Here is a 13,913-nt window from a genome sequence, read left to right as displayed (position 1 = left end):
TTATGTTTTGTTTTCATCCACAAAAGCATTTACTTCCAGATTTGTTTGTCCTTGTAACAAGATCAATAGTTCTTTCCTCTCCAATGAAACCCAAGTGCTACACTGCCTGAATGCCTATTAAGTTCATGTTTTCCTACATTGAGATCCCAACCATTCCCTACACCAGTGTTTCTCAGGCTTCCTAATGCCGTGGCTTTTTCATATATTTCCTCAGTTTGTTGTGACACCTGACCACAAAATTATTTCATTTCTAATTCATCACTGTAATTTTGTTACTGTGATGAATCAGGCCACCCCCGTGAAAGTCTCATTCGACCCCCAAAGTAGTCATGACCCACCAGTTGAGATCCACTACCCTAGAACAACGTTTGGCCCGGGGGCTGTATATGGCTCCCCAAATCATCAATACCTGCCAGCATCACACATCTCACCAAAGAGAAGCATTTGTAGCCATCACCTTAGGGGTGAGTTCATTAAATATTTGACCTGTATGGCCCCATGAATGACATTATAAATCACATGATTCTTGGTAGAAAAACAAGTATCCAGCTCCTGCTCTAGACCAAAAGTTCCGAAACTTATTCTGCCTACTGCCCTCTTTTCAGAAAAAGAAATTACTCAGGGACCCCTGGTAATGAAAGAATTTTGTACTATAGCTCACCATCCAGGATAAAATGTAGATATCTGCTTTGTAGATCCCTGGATATTTCCATGCCAAGCAGATGGTGGTGTTGCCCACTGTGGGAAACGAGACTCTAGGTAACTCAGGTTTGCTTTCACTCTCTGTGCAAGAATTTCAGTTGAGGAGCAAGATCTATCTTGAAAGAAGTGTATCCAGAATGCTCCTTAGAGGCAAGAATGACTAGAATTCGTCTCACATACTTGAACATCAGGAGCTATGAGGAGCAACATCATAGAGAAGGCCATCATGCTTGGTAAAGGGGCACCAAAAAGAGGAAGGCCCTCACCAAGATGGATGGACAGTTTCTGCAGCAATAGTCTAAAACATAACAATTGTTGAGAATGGCACAGGAACAGGAAGTGTTTCTTTCGGTTGTACAAAGAGTCGCTGTGAGTTGAAACCAACTTGACAGCATCCAACAAAACTAGATGTGGAGAAAGCATGGACTGGTCTGTGTACAGTGACCCCAGCGAGGTTCCTCGTCCATTTTTGTGTTTAAATGGGCCAGGTGCTCTCACAAACCACCTCTTCAATAGACAACTTAGATTTTTTCTTTCATCCCAGGAACCATTCTGAAATTTAAAATGACCATTTGACCCTGAGTTGATTGTGATACATGGCAATTCATAGGATTTCCAATGGGCATATCCTTTCAGAAACAGATGGCCAGACTTTCTTCCAAGGTATTCTGGGTGCGCTTGAGCCTCCTACGTTTCTGTTAATGGCCAAGTGTTTTCACCATTTGTACTATCCAGGATTGACTTCCAGCTCTATATATCCTTAAAATTGACATCTCTCCTCTCTTTGTAAAGTCATGACCATTGCTGTGTTTCAGTCGATTTACCGTATTCAAATATAGAAATGACAAATAATTCTACCACCTCACAGAATATGTCAGAAACTCGTTGCTCTCATTTAATAGTGGCGTGGGTGATTACATATTGGACTGCTAATCCCAAAGTCAACAGTTCCAAACGACCAGCCACTCTCAAGGAAAAAGATGAGGCTTTCCACTCCTACCAAGTTACAGTCTCAAATAACCACAGGAGCAGTTGGATCCTGTCCTATAGGGTAGAACTTAGGTCATGGTGAGTCAGAGTGGACTGGATGGCAGTGAGTTGGTTTGGTTTTTGGACTCCCCTCCTACCACAATATCACACAATTACTAAGTTCATGTTATGTACCAGAGCTCTAAGCATTGCATGTACATTCACTCATTTCATCCAACTGGTGGTGGTGTGGGTGAAGCATTAGAACTGCTAACCAGAAGGTCGGTGGTTCAAATCCACCAGCTGTTCTTCGGGATCAAGATTGGGCTGTCAGCTCTCATAAAGGTGTTCAGGGTTGGACATCTGCCGGGACAGTTATTACTTTATCCTTCCGAGTTGCTATGGGTCTGAATGAACTCAAGAGCAGTGGGGTTTTGGTGGCTTTTGCAACCCTTTTAAGAGCAGCGCTGGTGGGGCAATAGAGAAGCCCTTGACTATTTACCACAAGCTCAGAAAAACCCTCAGCAGCTTCCCCTGAGAATGATGCATCAATTTTCTCCAGGACAAGTCACAGCTTATAGGAACACCTCTAGAATGGTTCCACTCTGTCCTGCAGGCTCACTATGAATTGGAATTGACTGACCCATTGGTAGTGAGTGCATCAGCTCCCGACTTGGTGAGAACATGAATGCACAGAAAAGTGAAACAATCTAGCCCAGAGGTGACCAGGTTATCAAAGGGGGAGCTAGATTTCATATCCCAGCAGACCAACCTCAGAGACTACAGGCTTAGCTCCACACTCTGCTGATGTCTTGACTACAAGTGGTTGGATTTTGCATCCCTTCCCCTACACATCATCTCCACTGTCCAATATCGATCAATGTTAGCATGAGGACTGAAGAGTCACACTCTAGCCCTGCCCCATCCCACACGTACAGGTGAGAAGAAAATGGTGAGACCACTGGGCAGTTTTAGCTGCCACCTCTACTTCCACCGCCTCAATGCACACAAAAAGAACTCAGAGAAAGCATTTTTGGCCTTGCCACCACTCCTTAGCCCTGACACCTTGGGGCCTGTCCACTCTCTTGGACACCCACAAGACGGCTACCTGGGAACTTCCCCTGGGGCACTTGGGGACAAAGGAAAGGGCACACGCCTGCAATGAAATTCACACTGTAACAACTTGTTTCCCCCTTGGAAAATGACACCATTAGCTGCTTCAATTGTGCATGAAATATAAATTACATGACTCAGAGGTATCATGTCGGAGCAGCCATGATCCTAAGTGATGAGGCTCTCCATCGAGCAGCCCCTTTCCAACCAGCAGGTCCAAAGAAACCCAAGACCCGAGGCTGACAGCTGAGAACGAGGTTCTGTGGTCTTTGAGTGTGCCTGCTTTATAGAGCCCACAAGGGAGAATCTTTCCGGGTGACCCAGGATGCCAGGCTGGAATGTTCCAGCCATCTGCTGTCATCACCCTGGACCTCCAATTTTCTTTAAAGGGAGTCGAATACTGAACAGTACTCTTTCCATCACTAACCCCCAGAAAAGTAGGAAAAAGGTGGTGGTGATTGTGGTAATATCCTTCTTGCTAAGGAGATTTGGTGATGCTGTGGGTTAAGCATCTCACTACTAATCACAAGGCCAGCAGTTCAAACCCACTAGCTGTTCTGAGAGGGAGAAAGATGAGGCCGTCTGACAATGGACAAATTTATGGTGTCAGAAACCCACACAGGAAGTTCTACTATTTCCTCTAGGATTGCTATGCATCTGAATTGGCTGGATTCACCAGAAGTAGGTTTTGCTTCTTTGGAGTGTATTTGTACATGTGTGTGTACATGTGCGTGTGCGTGCCTGTGAGTGCGTGTGTCTGCATTGTCGCTTGTGTGGTTTGGAAGCCCAGAGCAGGCAGACCGAGGCTGCATAGGAAGCAGTTGAGAAGAGAGAAGGGTGAGATCCTTCAAGAGGTAGATAGATCCAAACTCATATTCCAGATCCCTTCTATATTCATTCTGCCTCCCATTCATAACTCTTTCTGGCTCAAATTATTCGGTATTCTCTCCCTGGCTAGCGCCCCACAGCTTTCTACCCCATTTCACCACTAGATCTCTGGACACTACTCTAAATCAGCTTGAGATACTCAATGATTGATGAGCTGCTGAAGGATTGGATCAGCCACCCTTCTTTGTGTCCATGAAAGAACTTTTCAAAACCTCATGTCACAAGCAGGTACCCTTGCTTTTAGAGAAGAGGCATAGGCTAATTTGTATGTTTCCACCTTGAGAGGGCCAAGCACCACCATGTACAATTAGTAGATAACCATAAGTGTGTCACTTTTGTGGTCACTACACATCTCCTTTGGAGGACCCATTTGCCCCTCTCCTAGCACCGTGATCCCTGGTGCCATGGCTAGACTAGGATGGGACATCCATGTGCTCAACCAGGAACTGCCAGGTGGAATCAGAGCCACTGCCCCCTCTGCAGAGCCTCTGTGAGGACCGGGAGTTTGGAAACACAGCCTAAAGCTGCGGGAGGAGAAATTTAGGAAATTTTCACGCATTTATGCTAATGACAACTGTACAAAACCCACAACCACCATTCAAATGCCCTGCCACTGAGCAGAGCCAAAAGAAGGAAAAGCCAAAATCCACATATGAGTACAGGAAGACCTCTGGATGGTGTCCTTGTGGGGGGCTGGGAAGCGGGAGTGTGGACTTGAGGAGGCTCAAGGGCTCAGGCTGGGAAAGAGCCAAGATGCCTGTCGACAAATCCCTTCAGACCAGACACAACCAGAGGAAGTTCAACTCTCTCTTTGTCTCTCTGCCTAACCACCAACCTCTTACCCAGTGCAGGAGCTTCTTTGAACAGGGTCCACAAGGCCAGATGTGAGAGCTAGCAGCTCCTGTTATTACCCTGGCTTGGGAAACCTCCCACTTTCTGGAAATGCAAATATGTTCTTGGACTTTGATCAAGACCAAGATCAACCCTACCCTCCCCCTTTTCTCACAGAGGCACTTGGTCAGAATGGCAAATAGCGCTCAACTGCCATGCACTCCGCCTCTTTATTCCTTGTTCCATTCGAACCAACTGCTGCAAAAAATCACAAAACTGCAAGATGGAGGGCAGGGCAGTGCTTTCTTTTCAGGCTTCCCTCTCATTCTTTCTCTGGTCGCATCATCATTCCAGGTACAGCAAACTCATTGCAGTCCAGTCAATTCCTTATGTAAGTTTTCCAAGGTTGTACAACATTACTGGAACAGACAGCCCCATCATTTTACCTTGAAGCAGCTGGTGGGTTTCAACTGTCAACCTTTCAGCTAGCCATTCAACATTTCCATGACAGTGCCTTCAGAGTGGTGAGTCATAGTCTGCAGACACCGTGGGAAAGAATCATTCTTCTGTCTTATTTTCATAAGGTGGGTTACTAGGTAGGCAGGTGTGAGGCAGGTGTAAGTAGAAATCAACTTGATGGCAACAAACAACAACACCGATGTTATTGTTTTGGGGCTGGGGAACTGAGACCTATGAGGCATGGAGCTAAGTAACAACTACTTCATGTTTCTTAGGCACTTCGTCGTTGAGCTCTGTTCTAGATACTGGTTATACAGCTAGAAGGAAGGTGGCATCTCTGTTCCTGGGGTTGAGAGATGAGAGGGGTTGGAAAACTTCCTGTCCTGTTAGTAGTGGGTGTAGATGTTTTTTCTGTTGTTAGATGCCATTGAGTCAATTCCAACTCCTAGCCACCCTATGGACAATAGAACGAAACACCACCCAGTGCTGCATCATCCTCTCAATAGTTGTTATGGTTCAGCCCCTTGTTGCAGCCACTGTGTCAATCCATTTACTGAAGGTCTTCCTCATTTTCGCTTATCTCTCTTCACCTAGCAGAATGTCCTTACTCCTCCAGGGACTGATCTCTCACTAACAGTATGTCTAAAGTACATGAGTGGAAGTCTCACCATTCTTGCTTCCAAGGAGTATTCTGGCTGCACTTCTAACCCACATTTTTTGTTCTTTTGGCAGTTCATAGTACTTCCAATATTATTCACCAGCATCCCAATATAAATGCATTGATTCTTCTTTGATCTTCCTTTTCAATGTCCAACTTTCACGTGCATACAAGGCCATTGAATATATGACTCAGATGGCTTTAGTCAGCTACACCTTAAGCTTCAAGGTAAAATCCTTGCTCTTAAACACTTTGGAGAACACTTTTGAAAGAGGTCTCTGGCTGCAACGCGTGGCCCCTTTCAGGATGAAGAGGCGGGGCGCACAGGTGGAAGCCCATGGCCCCTTTAAGCCTTGGCCTATTTGGCAGCAGCTGGAGCCACTATTGAGGACAAGGCAAGAGGCCAGCCAGCACTTCCTGTGGAGGCCAAGGGCTCAGGACCTGAGCAGTTTAAGCTCTGAGTGCTGAGTGAGCCAGCCTCAGAGCCGCACCACCTCCATGGGCCAAAATGACCTGATGGGCAAGGCCTAGGGCTTCACAGACCAGGTGTCGTTCCTGCGGCCTCCCCGCCCTCTCCCAGACTCCTGCCCACCCGGGCGGGCCTTGCCACCATAACCCCTGATGTGGGTCTGCAGCCCACCTGGTGCATGCCTAGGCCCCAGAACTCCTGCCCTGCCTGGTGCACCCACCTGAGACCTCACTCCAGGCCCCCTGTCCCAACCCTGGTCCTGCTCCAGGCCCCATCCCGGCCCAAGACTTTGTTAGTCTGGTTGGTCATGAGGGATGGAAAGGAGGAGGGATCCTGCCCAGGCCCCTGCACCCCATCCAACTTGGGATGCTCTGGGTTGGTCCAGCCCTCAAGGTGGCTTCCCTCCCACAGGCCCATATACCCAGAACTCCATTGGACCCACTGGGTACGTGAGGCCTCCCCATCAAGGGCTCAGGATATGTGCCCACAGCCTGGAATGGGATCCTAGCTTGCTAGAGCCCCACTCCCCTCCCCTTAAGCCCCAACAACTTAAGATCCCTAGAAAGTGTCTGTTTGTGGGGGCCCTTGTAGGGTCACACTCTGGCTGTGAAGGGCTAGGCTATGGCTTTTGGCACTTGTCTTCTCCATTCTGAATCTTTAGACCATTGGTCCTTCCACGGGGCAGTTCTACAGGAGTAGCAGGGAACTCTATTCGGGAGTGAAGTTGGCCAGATTTGAGTAGGGGTGCCCTGGCAGGGATGCCAACTTTGGAGAAGAGCCCATCTCCCCTTTCTCTTTCCCAGCTGCAAAAAAATTTAAAAAAGGAAGAGGTCTCATAGAGCAGATTTACCCAATGCAATACATCCTTTGTGTTCTTGACTGGGGCTCGCGTGATCATTTATTGTGGATCACAGCAAGAAGATAGCACTGATCACTTCAGTGTTTTCTCCATTTATCATGATCATGTTGTAGATGACAGGGACATAATTACATATAAATATGTTCCTGGGACCCAACTCCTGGGGAGTCCCAAACAACTTGATGAAAAGGAAAATGAGAGAGAGAAGACAAGCACTCTGAGCCTAGGTTGGAAGGACAGTCCTTTGTGAATAGAGAGCTTCAAGGGTATTGGAGTTCCTGGAGGAGGGCAAAGAGTTCCACACTCAACTATTCAACAAATCAATGGCAGTTGGAACCCACACAGGGGCACCATGGAGGAAAGGCCTGGAAACCTGCTTAAAGCCTATAGTCTTGAAAGTCCTGTGGAATCCACACATACGGCACCATGAGTCAGAATCAACTCTCTCATGCCTGTTTTGGTTTGGGTAGAGGAGCTATTAGAAACAGTGGGGTATAATGTTGAATCCAAGAAGAGGAAGGATTTGGTCACCATTAAAGTGACTTCTGACCCAATTAATAACAATCATACGGACTTTTGTGGGAGAAAGATGAGGATTTCTACGGCTGTAAATATTTAGTGTCAAAAACCCACATAGACAGTTCTACCCTGCCCTATACAGTCGCTGATTTGGTGTCAACTGGATGGCAGTAAGATATCAACTATCTGCTGAAAGGTTGCCATGTGGAAGAGTTTGTGCCATGTCCGTTATGGATATGCCTATGATCTTTGTGGGAGACAAAGATCCTGCTTAAGATTAATGTCTCTGGTGTCAAATCACTCCATTGTCCAGTCTTGGCTCTATGTCCTTCTAGCTCTATAACCTCGGAAAAATCACTGAACCCCCTTTGTTCTGCTATGTGTACAAGGAAAGTGAAAAATAGTTCTTAGGTTGTGTGTTTGAGGTTGAGATTGAATGATAGAAAGACCTTGTTGTTGTTAGTCGCCAGCAAAGCAAATTTGATTCCTTGTGACCTTATGCCGGATAGGATAAATTACTGCTAGATCCTATGCAATCTTCCTGCCCATTGGCAGGTGTGAGGTCATTGTTGCGGTTATTGTGCCAGTCCGTGTCATGAAGAGTTTCCCCAGATCCACTATTTTACCAAACATGATGTTCTCGTCTCGCAATTGGTCTTTCCTAACGACATGTCCAAAATCAGCATGACAAAATTTTGCCATTCTATCTTCTAGGAACATTCTTCGAAGAATGTCCTGGTTCGATTTCCTCCAGGACTGATTTGCTCAGTCTTTTGGCCACCCACAGTATACTCAATACATGGTCTTTGCCATCACGGTCATTTGAATGCCTCAATCCTTCTTAGAATCCTGGTCCTCACTGTTGTAGAAACTCCATTTCTCACAGCTTGCTTCAGATCTGCTGAAGTGGAATCTGAGTTCTTGTAGGCCCCAAGGACATGGCATTTGTGTGCCTGCTAGAAGCACTGAGGAACAACGTCTGGCCCATAGTAAGTGCTTCTAATTGTTCATTGCGATCCGTGTTATTATTTATCATCCCATGTAAACTTTCCAGCACACGCACAGGTCAGGAAACCAAGATTCTGAGCCTGTCAGTGCCTTCACTGAGGCTACCCCTCAGGAGAGGGGAGGGGCTGCATGCAAATCGAATACATGATCAAACCAGTTGGCCTGGGTGGAGGGACTTTCAATGCTAAAATAGGGGAACGGGTTGTTGGGTATGTGGGAAGAAAGGCATCTAAAGAAAATCAGCAGAGTGCTCCGAGGCTCTGGAGTTCTGACTACTAAGACACATAACCCAGGCCTATATATCTTTGGGGGACGTGCAAGACCAGTAATTACAGGTAAAGACATACATCACAGGAAGGGGTTGCACTATAGGGTATACAGCAATGAGAGGGGGACAATATAGGGATATACACAATAGGAAGAGGAGGGATTGGGGGCACACATGTGACAAGGGCAGATCCTAGATTCAGGATGGCAGCCTAACTTGGAATGTCACTGAGCTGGTTTGACCTGTTTTCTGGGTCTCCATAGAAACCATTATCAGTAGGGTGTAAACTCTTCCTATGGGAACCAAGCTAATGGTCACAAGCATTTAGGGAGAACTAGCCCATTGTCCTTAACAGCAGGGAGGGGGGGACCTCTACCTGCCCTGGGAGCAGACAGTTGTCTGGCCAATGACTGCCTTCAGGGAGGATGTCTCCAAGCATCTGGCCTCCCACGATATGCTAGCAAATAGGCTCTAGTGTTTGACATGTCTTTGGGGAGACAAATCTGGGGAGAAGTCTCTTTATAATTCCACATACATGATGTAAGGTATCGGTCCATTTGCCTTCATTCCTTTGCATGTGGCGACTCAGTGGTCATAGCACTGTGTATTGAATAAGTGGGTCTTCCCCCATTCACATAATTGTCAAATCACAAGTTACCATAGGTGTACGGGTGTATTTCTTGATTCTCATTTCTACTCCTTGGACTGCCCTCTTAGGAGTACCACACTCTTTTGATGATTGTGGCTTTGTTAGATCTCTCGGGAGATCGAGTTGTACCTCGTTAGAAAGAATTCACGCCGGAGCCTGGTTCGTGATCCAAGTGAGTTTGATGAGAGGTAGAAGAAGTTTCAGGTTTTACACAGCACCCATAGGACTCCTCCCGACCATGTAGCCTGGCTGAAGCTGCTCAGCGTCACGCAAAGATCTCTCCTTCCCTGCGACTCTCTGCTCTCTGTTAGATCTCTCTCTCTCTCTCACTCTCTCTCTCCCTTCTCCCCCCCCTCCCCCACCCCTCCCTTTTCATGGATTCCAGGGGGAGGCGTGGTGGACGACCCCAGATGGACCCCATTGGCTGAACTGAATTCACCTGGCTCAGGTGGGCTGATCCAGGTTTAGCACCCACCCAATCCCACTGGTGGGAAACCTGAGCCTCTGAGCATGTGCAGTGTGCCGCTCTTTGTTCCCTTGCCTGGCTCTCTGGGCATGGCTTAAGGGACATCCCATCCCTGCGCTAGTCTGCCTAACAACGTTACAGTACATTTTTAAATTGGAAAGGATGAAACTTCCTATTTTTAAAAATTTATTTTTTATTTTATTTTGAAACCTCCTATTTTGTTCTTCTTTTTTTCAAGATCATTTTTACTATTTGAGGCCCTTTGCAATCATGTGAATTTGAGAATTGACTTTCCGTTCCCCTAAAAGGAACATAAAAGCTGTTGGAATTTTTATAGGGATTGCAGATCACTTTGGTCATATTGTCATCTTAACAATATTAAGCCTTCTAATTTATTTATGTCTTCTCTAAATTCCCTCAGAAGTATTTTTAGTATTTGTCTCCCTCATTAAATTATTCCCCAGTCCCATCTACATGTAACCTCCTTTCTGGGAAATGGGCAATGCGACGGTGGGTGAGGGGAGACGCGGGGCAGTGTAAGATAAGATAAAATAATAATTTATAAACTATTAAGGGTTCATGGGGGAGGGGGAGGCGGAGCAGAGAAGGAGGGGAGGGGAAAAAAAGGAAAAAGCTGATTCCAGGAACCCAAGTGGAAGACGAATTTTGAGAATGATGAGGACAACGAATGTATAAGGGTGCTTTACTCAATTGATGTATGTATGGAGTCTGATAAGAGTTGTATGAGCCCCAATAAAACGATTTATTAAAAAAATTATTCCTCAGTCCTTTAGTTGTTTAGATGGTATTAGAAATGGAATTGTTCTCTTTCTTTCCTTTTCCGATTGTTTGCTGCTGGTGTATGGAAGCACAACATATTTTTAATGAATCTTTTTATTAGGGACTCATACAACTCCCATCACAATCCATATACACATCAATTATGTAAAGCCCATCCGTACATTCATTGCCCTCATCGTTCTCAAAACATTTGCTCTCCACCTAAGCCCCTAGCATCAGGTCCTCATTTTTTCCCTCCCTCCCTGTTCCCCCCTCCCTCATGAACCCTTGATAATTTATAAATTATTATCTTGCCATATCTTTCCCTGTCCGATATCTCCCTTCACCCACCCCTCTGTTGTCCGTCCCCTAGAGAGGAGGTCACATGTAGATCCTTGTAATTGGTTCCCCGTTTCCAACCCATCCTCCCTCTACCCTCCCAGCATCACCACTCACACCACTGGTCCTGAAGGGATCATCTGCCCTTGATTCCCTGTGTTTCCAGTTCCCTTCTGTACCAGTGTACATCCTCTGGTCTAGGCAGACTTGCAAGGTAGAATTGGGATCATGATAGTGGGGGAGGAGGAAGCATTTAGGAACTTAAGGAAAGTTGTATTTTTCATCATTGCTACATCGCACCCTGACTGGCTTGTCTCCTCGCCGAGACCCTTCTGTAAGGGGGTGTTGTCCAGTGGCCCACAAATGGACTTTGGGTCTCCACTCTGCACTCCACCCCTCATTCACTATGATATAATTTTTTGTTCTGATGATGCCTGATACCTGATCCCTTCAACACCTCGTGATCGCACAGGCTGGTGTGCTTTGTCCATGTGGGCTTTTTTTTGCTTCTGAGGTAGATGGCTGCTTGTTTACCTTCAAACTTTTAAGACCCCGACTCTATAGCCGGGCACCATCAGCTTTCTTCACCACATTTGCTTATGCACCCATTTGTCTTCAGCGATCAAATCAGGGAGGTGAGCACACAATGATATGAATTTTTGTTCTTTGATGCCTGATAAGTGATGGCTTCGGCACCTCTTGATCACACAGGCTGGTGTGCTTCTTCCATGTGGGCTTTGTTGCTTCTGAGTTAGATGGCCGCTCGTTTACCTTCAAGCCTTTAAGACCTCAGATGCTATTATCTTTTGATAGCCGGGCACCATCAGCTTTCTTCACCACATTTGCTTATTCACCCGCTTTGTCTTCAGCAGTTGTATCAGGAAGGTGAGCCTCATAGAATGTCAATTTAAAAGAAGAAAGTATTCTTGCATTGAGGGAGTACTTGAGTGGAGGCCCAAAGTCCTTCTGCTACCTTAATACTAAACCTATAAATATATGCACATAGATCTGTAAGGTCTCTCTCTGGGACTAGATTTCAGCCTTGGTCCTTGGCTCCGCGCGAGAAAGATTTTATGCTGAAGCCGGGCTCGTGATCCAAGTGAATTTAATGAAAGTTCAAAGAAGCATCAGGTTTTACGCGGCACCCATAGGATTCCTTTGACCATGCGGCCTGGCAGAGACTGTTCCGGGACACGCAAGGATCTCTCCCCTCCCACGGAGATGACCAGACCCTCTCCCTCTCGGTTCTTGCCTTCCTAAGGGTTCCTGGGGGAGGCGTGGTGAACGACCCCAGGTCGATCCCATTGGCTGAATTGTAGTAACCTGGCCCAGGTGGGCTGCTCCAGGTGTAACGCCCATCTCCACCCACTGGCGGGAAAATCCAGCTTTGTCCTTTGCTGGTTCTCCTGGGCATGCGTAAATGGACTTCCCAATTACCTAGGCTAAGCTACCTAACAGATCTATTTCCCCATCCTCATATATAAACATATTTGCCTATGTACATGTCTTTATCAAGAACTCTATAAATGCCCTTTGCCTCCCAGCTCTTCCCTCTATTTCCTTTTTTGACTTTCCTCCTTTCCCTCTATCATGCTCAGTCCACACCAGGGTTTCAGCAATTCCTCTTGGTTACATTACCCTTGATCATGCCCTACCAAGCCTCCCACACCCTCCTCACCACCGATTTGGGTCACTTGTTCCTTTGTCCCTGGGTTTGTTAACACCACTACCTTTCCCCCCACTTCCCCCTCTCCCATGTCCCCTCAGAATTGTTGGTTCCATTGTTTTCTCCTCCAGATTGTTCATCCAGCCTATCTTATTTAGACAGATCTGAGGAGGTAATAACATGCACAAAAACAAGACAGAGCAAAACCAAGAAACAATATACAGCAAAACAACAACAAACCAATGACAAAAACCAAAACAAAACACAATAAGAAAAAAAAGCTTGTAGTTAGTTCAAGGATTGTTTGTTGGCCTTTAGGAGTGTTTTCCAGTCCAGTCTGTTGGGGCACCATGCTGGCTCCAAAGTCCACCTTCAGCATTCCCTGGGGACCTCGCCACTCCAATCCCTTGCTGTTGCACCCCTTTAGTGTTTTGCCTCAGTGTGGCAGGATCATATTGGGTGCAATTCCCACACTGTGTCTCCATTGTTGTCCCCTGTAGGGCTATGAGTCAGTGAGGGGCGCCATGTCTCCTAGTTTGGCTGGCCATGTGGTCCTCTCTGTGAACTGGCTGTTCTAATTGGAAATATCGTCCCATTGGCCTGGTGGTCCAGGATGTGCTCCACTCTCCTCGTTCCCCTTCATCTGCTCCCGTGTGCTCCGATCAGATATGTCCCTCTCCCGGAGCTTCAGATTCAATGCCGCCCTTTGAAATAAATTCTTCTGGGGGGAGGGGCAGATGTCCATTTAGTAGTTGGGATTGGGACCGGCCCCTCAAACCTCTCCACTGGTTCCCTACTGCATGCTGGCATGCTGCATTCACATCTTGGAGCATTGGGTTGAAGTCTGGTCCCTCTTTCCCTGTGGAGATAAAAACAATACCCGCTCCCCTTGGGTGGGTTAGTGAGGCTGAATTTCTTTAAGTGAGCAGACAGCGTCTATTTCCTCCTGAGGAGTGGCCGATGAGTTTGAACCACTGACCTTGCTGTTAGCAGCTACCGGGGTTCCTTACAGTTAGCCGTAGGCACACTAAATGAAGAAACAGTAGGTTAGAAGATAAATGTGGGGAAATCAGTTAAGTGGAATGAGGGGCTCCGGGATGGAGGTTCAATAGGGTGAGTAGAGCGGGCCTCAATGAGGAGGTGGCTCTTGGGCACAGACTCAAGGGCGGGGAGGGAGGGAGTGTGCAGACACATGTGGGGGCAGTTCACGGAAGGCAAACACCCTGAGTCGGAGAGAGGTTGGTGCGCTCGGGAGAGGGAAGCGTTTTGC

Source organism: Tenrec ecaudatus (assembly GCF_050624435.1).
Source record: "Tenrec ecaudatus isolate mTenEca1 chromosome 1 unlocalized genomic scaffold, mTenEca1.hap1 SUPER_1_unloc_13, whole genome shotgun sequence".
Lineage (NCBI taxonomy): Eukaryota > Metazoa > Chordata > Mammalia > Afrosoricida > Tenrecidae > Tenrec > Tenrec ecaudatus.
Note: the sequence above shows the minus strand (reverse complement) of the source record.